The sequence below is a fragment of the Acromyrmex echinatior genome, unplaced genomic scaffold, assembly GCF_024713525.1.
Source record: "Acromyrmex echinatior isolate Ae372 unplaced genomic scaffold, ASM2471352v2 Scaffold24, whole genome shotgun sequence".
Lineage (NCBI taxonomy): Eukaryota > Metazoa > Arthropoda > Insecta > Hymenoptera > Formicidae > Acromyrmex > Acromyrmex echinatior.
This window is the reverse complement of record NW_028259058.1, coordinates 182,501-192,240: the sequence shown is the minus strand read 5'-3', so window position 1 is coordinate 192,240 and position 9,740 is coordinate 182,501.

The following is a 9,740-nucleotide window of genomic DNA, read 5'->3' as shown; positions in this document are numbered from 1 at the left end:
TCATCGCTACCATCGTTGCCGAATTCCTTAATATTTGCGAGGCGATGAAGTATTGTTCGTATAATTCGCGAGAACATCCCTGTGTGGTGTGAGCTCGTGTCGCGAGAAATTAACGAAGTTGATACGTCCGGCGTAAAGTCTCGGGGCCTGCGTGAGCCCGTTATCGTGTTCAAGTAGAACTTATCGTGTCGATTGTATCGCCAGATGTAAATGCAAGTCGAAGACTTATTTAATATATTTGTTACTTTTGTTATTGTTGACTCATGTGTACTTTATTCTCGCCCCTATTCGCTCCTCCAAACGATCTGCTATTCTCGACCGCGAATCGCCCCCTCGGCCATTTCCGAGGCTGAGCTACTGGTTGAGAGCCCGTCCACATTCGCAGCTCATTAAAAATGGCATAAAAAAAATATCGCGTAATTTCTAGAAAGAGTGGCACGCTCGCTCGTGCCTGGTGCCCAACTATTGTTTTATGATTATGTGCCGCCTTTAAGAGCGGCCGCGTGAGGACGCATTTCTGTCACGTTTCGTTTAACACCCTCCGTCATTCGATCGCCTACGAAAACCTTAGCTGTGCGACAAAGTTGCGCTCGTGAATGCGGTTGCAACTTATATAAATATAAGAAACATACGTAAGTGTAAATTAAAATAATAGTAGTACATAAAATAGTAATAACGTATAAATGATAAAAACATGGGATACATAAAGTGTAAATTAAAATATTAGTAGTATGTAATACGTATAATATGTAAATGTTAAAAACATACGATATGTGTTTTGTGTGTTTGTGACGCTGGTTGTATGGAAGGCTCGCTCGCCAAGGCGGCGTGTAAATACCGACGACTCTCTTTGTTATAACAATTCAAAATTTATTGTTGACTCGAATTAAGATTTGTTCGAAGCGATGCTCGTAAGCCTATATTTGATGCGCGTTTAGTTCAACTCGTGCACAGGTAATTCGCACTTGATACGTCGTCGAGTAATTTCTCACAACCGTTCGGAAGAAAGTGTATTGTGAGCAACGAGACCGGCAAATCTCGCCGGGGATTCGCGTAATTCTCACGCACTGACTGCCCTCGCGATACGCGTATACCGAGAACATTAGGTAACAAAATGCAGCGGTAATACGCATTGGAACTTCGGTATGGTTCGCTCTTCAGGTTCGAGTTAAGAAGCGTTATGAATGACTATCGATGATCCGTATTGATCGGGATCGGGAAGCGAATTGATTTCTTGCACGCGAAACATGTGCGCGATTGTCAAATTTTCGAGTGTCGCGCAAGGGGGTCATCTGAGATAGACAGCGTGATTAGAACAGGAACGAGATACACGCATGTTTTGAACGAAATGTTCGCCGCAGACATATTTGAACAGTAAGCTCGGTATCTATGAGCCGGTTACTTGTTATCCCCGAGAATACATCGAAATTAACGATGATTCCGGAACAATATGTATTATATTATATAAAAGTACAATAATCGTAATACATAATTAATACTATTACATAAAATATATTAATACTTGTATAAATGTAAAAAAAAGTGTAAATTACAATAATAATACATAATAGCAACATATTCTACATATAATACACGGGTGCGTCACCGAAATCAGACAAATCGAACAACTTCTTTAAACAAAATGTTTTTAATGAAAAATTAAATATTACAAAAAATCCTTTTACATGACACTTGGGGGATCTTTGTGGAGCACAATTATTCGATATATCCCCCATTAGTTTAAATGGCGACCTCTATTCTCGGTCTGAAACACGCACGCTGTAATGTATCGCTATCCATACCGACGAATGCTGCCTCAATAGCGATCCTTAATAACGTCACATTGGGATGCCAAGACTTGTTTGTGACCGTTTCAATTACGCTCCATACGTAGTAGTCCAAGGGATTTAAATCTGTTGGGAGGCAGAATGGGAGTCGAGGCTAACAACTCGGCTTATCCTGGCAGCCTCAGAGAGCATCTGTCGTACCTTTGTATACGATTTGTATCGAAGATTTTTTTCCTCGGCAATTTAACGCATTACTGGCTCGCTTACAACAATCGATGCTAATTTTTCGCAACGATTGCCCTGGATCACCCGAAATCAGCGCTTGAGTCCTTTCAACGACTCCGGAGGTGCGTTCTTTCGAATGACTCTTCTTCGCTGGCATACTGGAATCTTTGTTGGACTCCCAAGCAATATATTTTACCACATCATAAACAGTTGATCTTGGATATCCGAAGAACCGAATTATTTCCGTATTATTGCTGAGAGTCCAGGGCGAAGGCCTTCGATGATTGCGGCTCTTCGATTATACTCCGCACTTGGTTTCAACATCGCGTCATTTTGAGAGTATGACTGTTTACTAGAAGTATCAGGCTTTCTCGGACATCAATAGCAACCTCCGGAGACACAATATAACGGAAAATTTAAATTGAAATTTGTCCGGATTTTGGTGACGCGCCTTGTATATAATACATATATTACAAAGGTATCCGTCAATGCCCCCACGGTAACGTTTCCGTCGAGTCCGATACGACATATCGTTTGTCATCATATGGACTCAGAGCAATTTTCGTTTTGGATCGTGTACACCTTGTATAATTTAGATCGTATACATGATTGATGAGTCATTTCGATCTCTTCGTTCAAACATCACATGTAATCATAGAACTTTATTGTTCGCGCTACGACATTGTTCTTGACACCTTTCGCCTTTTTAATGTCCTTCTTGCTTTCCATCACATACATCTCCGCTCTGAATTCAACGAATTCGGTCATTATCGCACTGTTATTTTTGTCCTTTATCAGGCCGGGTACTTTTTTGTTCGCGAGAAGCATACCGGTGTCTACCGGATAATCGGTCGTGTCGAATCTAGCGATATAATCGCGTTTCATAATCTCATAAACGTCTTCGCACTCGACGCAGTATGTAAGACTGTCCGTATCGGTGTACATGATCTTGTATTTGTCGCAATACATCGGTAATATATACTCGTGAAATTCGTACAAGAGATTTTCGATATTTCGAGTATGCACATACCCATGTAAATCTGCTTGTTGAACTTCATCTCGAGTTTGCGCATTTCGACGGCGATTAGATTCTCCACAAAAACGCCACGACTATGAAAATTTGACTTCGCGGATCATTGCCTCTGCGCCATACCATCCCTCCCATTTAGTTATTAATTTTACGTCGACGTGGTTGTCATTCTCCATAGTTTTGCCGAATATCGCGTTGTTCATTAATTTATATAAATTTTTCTCCAAATCATTTTTCGCATACATTCTAAATTGTGTATTGAGTTCATGTAATCGCGGAGCCATGAAGATTGAGCGAATTGTAACATTCAGTGGATCTTTGTTACGTGAAGATCATGACGAGTACATTGATGCAGGTTATGATAGTGGAGGACTGTTTATCGTACAGCGTCGCGCGCGCGCGCGCGCGCGCGCGTGTGTGTGTGTGTGTGTGTGTGAAGGAGTTAGGGAGGGGGGAAGTGTTTCACAGGGAAGGAGGAAGCGTGTCACCGAGATCCGTGTCAGAGGGAAGAAAATAGTAAATATTATATAATCTCTTTCACCCGCGTTCTCTCTTTGACCTATTGTCCTCTCCCTCCCATTCATTGTAGGATTCTCTCTCTTCCATCCGTTGAGGTTCTATACTTATTATTTGCACTCTCTCTTCCTCCCGTTGCGCTCTCTTTTCTTTTCTTCTATTGCACATAATTTGAAATAGATATTAATTTTTTACGATTTTTTAATAATATGACTCGGCAATAATTTAGCAACTTATAATATGTTTAGTAATACACAAATGGCCAAGCGTTCCTAATAATCGAATCATTATTAAAACTATTATTAAGTAACTATCGAACACTTATTAAACTATATACATACTACTGAACAACTATCATTATCAAAATTATTGATAGATTCTTAATTATAGAGATAAGAGAAAGAAATCAAAATCATTAAAAAAATCTGATACTTTATTTTTTATACTTGATATATTTTTTTTGGCTTTTCGACAACTAGTTGTATATTTTAAATACATTTTGTAACGCACAATTTTTAACATGTTTTGCACATCGTACAGTATTAGTAACATCTAGATTATGTAAAGAATCTATATCTTCGTAATCAGTATCTAAAGTTTCAATGATCAAATTGCCACTATCGAGTAGGGGAGACCGGGGCTAATAGACTCATTTTTCAGTTTCGAATTTGATCATCTAATAATACATTTGATTATCTAATAATACTTTAATAATAAGGGGAAACTGATAATTAATATGAAAAAGAATGCATTTTTCTAATGCGTTTCATTTGATTCAACTAGCCCCGAGATCGGGGTAATTCGACTAAAATTATTAAAATAAAGATTAATGTATTTTAAGCTACAGCTTTGGCTACATATTAATAAAACTTTTATAAAAATATATTTTAAACACAAACATTCGCTTCGCAAGGCAAACATACTTCTTTTTGCAAAATTTGTTCATTTCGTGCAAAAACATGAATAAGCTTAGTTTTCGAAATTGGACATAAGGGAACTAAACTTATAACATTTACCACTGAGGAAAATCTCTTTAAAGGAATAAAATTTTGAATAAGTATTATAAAAGTCGTTACTAAATGAGTCATACAGTTCCATGCGGTTAGTCTACTATCCCCATCCGTTCATTTTTTAAAAATAATAACAATAAAACGATAAGAGACACAAAAACAAAAAAAATCTTGGACTTTATTAAGTAAGAACTATACTTACTATCTAAGTAGAAATTAAATATCTCAGACAATCATATACGATAGTAAAACAAAAATTTTAAGAATAAAAATATTTACTTAGATGTACGATTTTTTTAAATTATGGCATAACTTCTATCATAGATGTGCTCGCAACAAGATGTTACAGCAGCAGTCACTGCGTACTCAGACACACTTACGCATATCTCGCATGTTTTGTTTTTAATGTAGCCTCGATTATTCTATTTACCCCTATATTCAACTGACCCCGGTCTCTCCTATACAGTTAGCCATTCGCGTTTTTCATGTCCTTTAATGTATACGTATAATGTATAATGTATACCTTGTCGTCACTCTCTTTCGATTACAACTATTGTAATCAGGCGTTTCATCATGCTGTACTAGATCATCCCGTCTTCTCATTGCAATTCATGATGATAAGCACTCAATCAGGAAACACAATACTTTCTTTTCTGACTTTGTCAAGAAGTTCTATGGCATGAAATACGCAAAAATATAATGAGAGAGAATCCTCCTATTCTCAACACGGGCACTTCCTTCACGACAAATTTCTTTCTAACAATAAATCCTTGCAGATCCACAACTTGGTATAATCATAATAAATAACTTTTTGACTGCTTGATCACAAAAGATCTTAGATTTTATATCATATATTAAAAAGAGGGGGAGGGTATTTTTTTGGTAATGATAATTTACGTAATCTTGCGTACTACATTTGACATTGAGCTATATTCGATCACGCGGTCAGATATCGCGGTTCAGCGTATTCAAATTGTAACTTAAACTATAAAAATTCGTTCTATATTCCGATCGTTTTTCACAATTTATCGAACTATGATGCGCATTTTATAATTAAAGAAATTGCTACCGTGTACGATGGATATATAGATATTCCATCAACAACGAAGAAAAAATATATTTCGTTCACTAAACGTCGATAGCACCAAAGACAAAAATGAAAAGAATTTTTAGAAAAATTGCGTAAAATTATGATTTATTTATTCTTTCAAATTTCTAAAGTAAGCCTCGATAAATGGGCATCATATTTCGACAAAGATAAATTAAAAATTATTATTTTTCAGTTCGTTGACAGACGATATCGTATCCGAGAACGATTATGCTCACGTCGCGAACGTCTGGCAGAAATTCTCCATACGAATGCTCGGCGAGCGTGATCTGTACTTGAAAACGGATGTCTTGTTATTAGCTGACATTTTTAAAAATTTTCGCGAAAGTTACGGTCTCAATCTCATATTAACTACACCTTGTTTGGTATCACGCTGAAACATATGTACATAAGATTTAAGTTGCTATATCCGACATCGATATGGTCATGTTCATCAAGAGTGGTATACATGATGACTTCAATCAATGTTCAAACAGATACGCGCAGGTTAATAAAGTACGATCCACTGAAATCGTTGTCGTATTTGATGTATTACGATATGAATAATAATCTGTATTTCTTTTCCGATATTTGAATATTAAACGACAATAGATTTCGGTTTTAAAACATTCAGATATTTTAAAATTTTCTTGAATTATATTACTACGTCTACACATTACTGCGTTATATCTATTCCAATTATATCAGATTGTAGATGGAAATGAATTATTTTATTATATTCATTTAGTATCAGCTGAATCTTTCTATAATGCTCAATTATAATAGCATGTTAACTATTAAATAAATATATGCAATTTATATATACTTTCACACATATTGTCATTTCATGTTCCATCATTATGGACTTCTTTATATAACAATTATTTCACCTTACAGCTATTTTAATTTACTTTAATAAATTGTATCGAGAGCGATATCCCCTTTCCCCTTAATCATTTTCTTGATCAGTTTCATCTATCATGTCGACAAATTAAAAGTATATTGCCACTTTGTCAATCAACCTAACGTTACTTTAACTTTCATGTTTCATGACTATTACGTCAATATCGAGTCAACATTAACTAAATTACCAAAGCCTCAATTATTATCGAGAAGAGGCTCCTAAGTTTCCGCTCGGCCTACGGATTCATTTTCGTCATTTCTAACTAAATATGAAAAATACAGGGTTGGCCATATTCGACGGAAAGATGTTTTTTTTTTCAATCATGGGAAAGAGATGTTAGATCAAGTAACAACGTTTCCCATGATTGAAAAAAAAACATCTTTCCGTCGAATATGGCCAACCCTGTATATAAAATGAGACTTGAAAGAATCTATCAGAGAAAAATGTAAAAAAGACCATGAGAACCTACATCAGCTGTTCGGATGTATAGAAAATTCTTTATTTTCCTGTGAAAGTAACAAAACGAAAAGTAATAAAATTTACAGGGTGGGCCATCTATTGGTACGTTTTTGAATTTCGTCGTATGGCAACACCGAACGAGCTACAGACCCGAAATTTTGACAGTTTATTAGTCATACCGTCCGCGGCACGAAACAACATGTTTTCTCTTGAAGAGCGTTTTGAAATTTTAAAAACTTATTTTCAAAGTCAGTGCTGTGTCGCCGAAACTGTACGAATTTTGAAAAGAAATATGGGTCGTGATAGAGCACCCACCGAAGGAGCTATACGCAAATTGGTGAGGAAAGTTCGTGAGAAAGGGATGTTAGTGGATGACATTATATTACGACTGTTTTGAGTGAAATTGGCGCCGAGGTAGTCCAAAATGTCATTAATAATTGGGGTGACCGAATGGCATACTGTAAGGCCAGTAGAGGGAGCCACATGAACGAAATCGTTTTTCATTCTTGACGCGGATACTTTTAGCTTCACAACAAAAAAAAATTAATAAAAAATATCAATGTATGCTCATTTGATCGCATTTTTAAAAACGTACCAATAGATGGCCCACCCTGTACATTTCTACTCTTCAATTCTATATCAATATAAAATATAAATCGAAAGTACATAAATAATGCAAATTCCAAGTTGACGATTCCCGACAATTTAGTTCATTCTTCTTTATTCAAATGCCAAATTAATTATGTAATGAATAGCCCAATGATCATCAAAAATATTAACTTATACAATAATAATATAAAAACTTACATACAGTAAAACCGAAGTCATATACATTACGCTACTAACAAGGGAACTTCTCGAGGTGTCAAATTCTGATTTTTAATGAAACTTTGTGAACATGTAGCTTACATAAAGAATTACATATGAAATTAGAAAATATCAGTTTATCAAGCTAAAATGTTTTATCAGGCTAAAAAACAGTTTGAAGAGATGAAATCATCCCTTACGTGTACAGCGGTTTTCAGTTTTTTCCGTTATACCTCGAAAACTATTTGAGATATAAAAAAATATTTTATATAAAAGTTTTACAATAAAATTAGTAATTTATTCACGTCTTTAGAACAATTATTTATCAATTTTTTGTCAAAATTTTCGAAAAAAATTGTTAAATAATTATTTTTAAAAAATATCATTGACGTGAATAAATAGAGTTAATTTTATTGTAAAACTTTTGTATAAAACATTTTTTTATATCTCGAATAGTTTTCGAGATGTAGAAGAGAAAGTTGAAAATTGCTTCATATATGAGGCCTGATTTCACCCTTCAAACTCTATGTTGGCAGCAATTTTCAGAACTTTTTAAAAAAATTATTATTTTTAAAAATATTTATCATAGAGGTAATTTTATTTTGAACCCATCGGAATATCAAAAGTCTGTTTATAAAATTTGTTATTGAATCTAAAAATTGTTGAATTAAGAATTAACTCTAACGCTTTAAAAAATTCTCTTTTGGGAATGTCCGTTTTTTCTTTCAATGAGATGTCATCTCCTCTGTATGTCTTCAAAAACCAAATAATAGGTATATTCATTTGTGAATAACGAAATCATGTCAAGGGATAAAAGAACTTCGTTGTCAGAGATTATCAAATTAGAAATGTGTTTAGTTTATAAACAGACTTTTGGTATTCCGATGGGTTCACCTTTATCACCCATTGTCTCGGACATTGTTATGCAAGATCTTGAAATAAAAGCATTACAGAGACTTTCAATTTTACCATCTTTTTATGTGAAATATGTTGATGACAAATGAAAACTGTTCTTGATAAATTTGCTATTAGTATACTGTCGTATAATATGTCATTTAAAAAAGATGCTAGATTATAGAGAGGGCTATCCACTGAAGAAACTATGATACGAAATGAATGACCTATCTTGTGTATTTTCGGAAGACCATATGCAAGAGGCGCAACAGGGTTAGAAGCGTTCAATTTGTTATAAACAGAATTCTCAACAAAACCGCACTATTTCCATCTCTTTAATTACTTCTTAAATTGTGTTAACATTTTATTAACTGGAATGTGTGTCAATAACTTATAAGTCTCAGTATCAAACAATAAAGTTTCCATTTTTTGAACATATTCCGTCTTGATAAGTGTCACTACCACATTACCTTTATCTTTGTAAAAAGAATATGTGATTGTTTTTAACAAATGATTTCGTTGTTTTGATTAAAGAAAAAATTCTGTTCCTAAATTCTCTAATGTTGGATAATTTTTATGTAGGGGAATCATCAACTTGGAATTTGCGTTATTTATGTAATTTCGATTTATATTTTATATTGATAAGGACCCAAAAGATCGAAACGTATATTTTATTCGTTTTGTTACACGAAAATAAACAATTTTCTGTGCATCCGAACAGCTGATGTAAGCTCTGATGGGCTTTTACATTTTTCACTAAATATAACAGTTATAATCCTAATTTGAATTTACAGGAACATGTCGCTTGTCCGTGCTCCTCACCCTAGGCGTCCTCACCCGGGGCATAACAATATACTGTGTTTACGGCCGAATCATCGAATCTTATTATATTTCAAGACCGTCTTAAGTAATCTCTTAAGATACTAATGCAGCCTTCTGATTGGTTCATGACTTCTTAAGCCCGTACTTGAATACGAAGACATTATGAATTAACCTATGCGCTTTTTCGCCATGTGAAAAC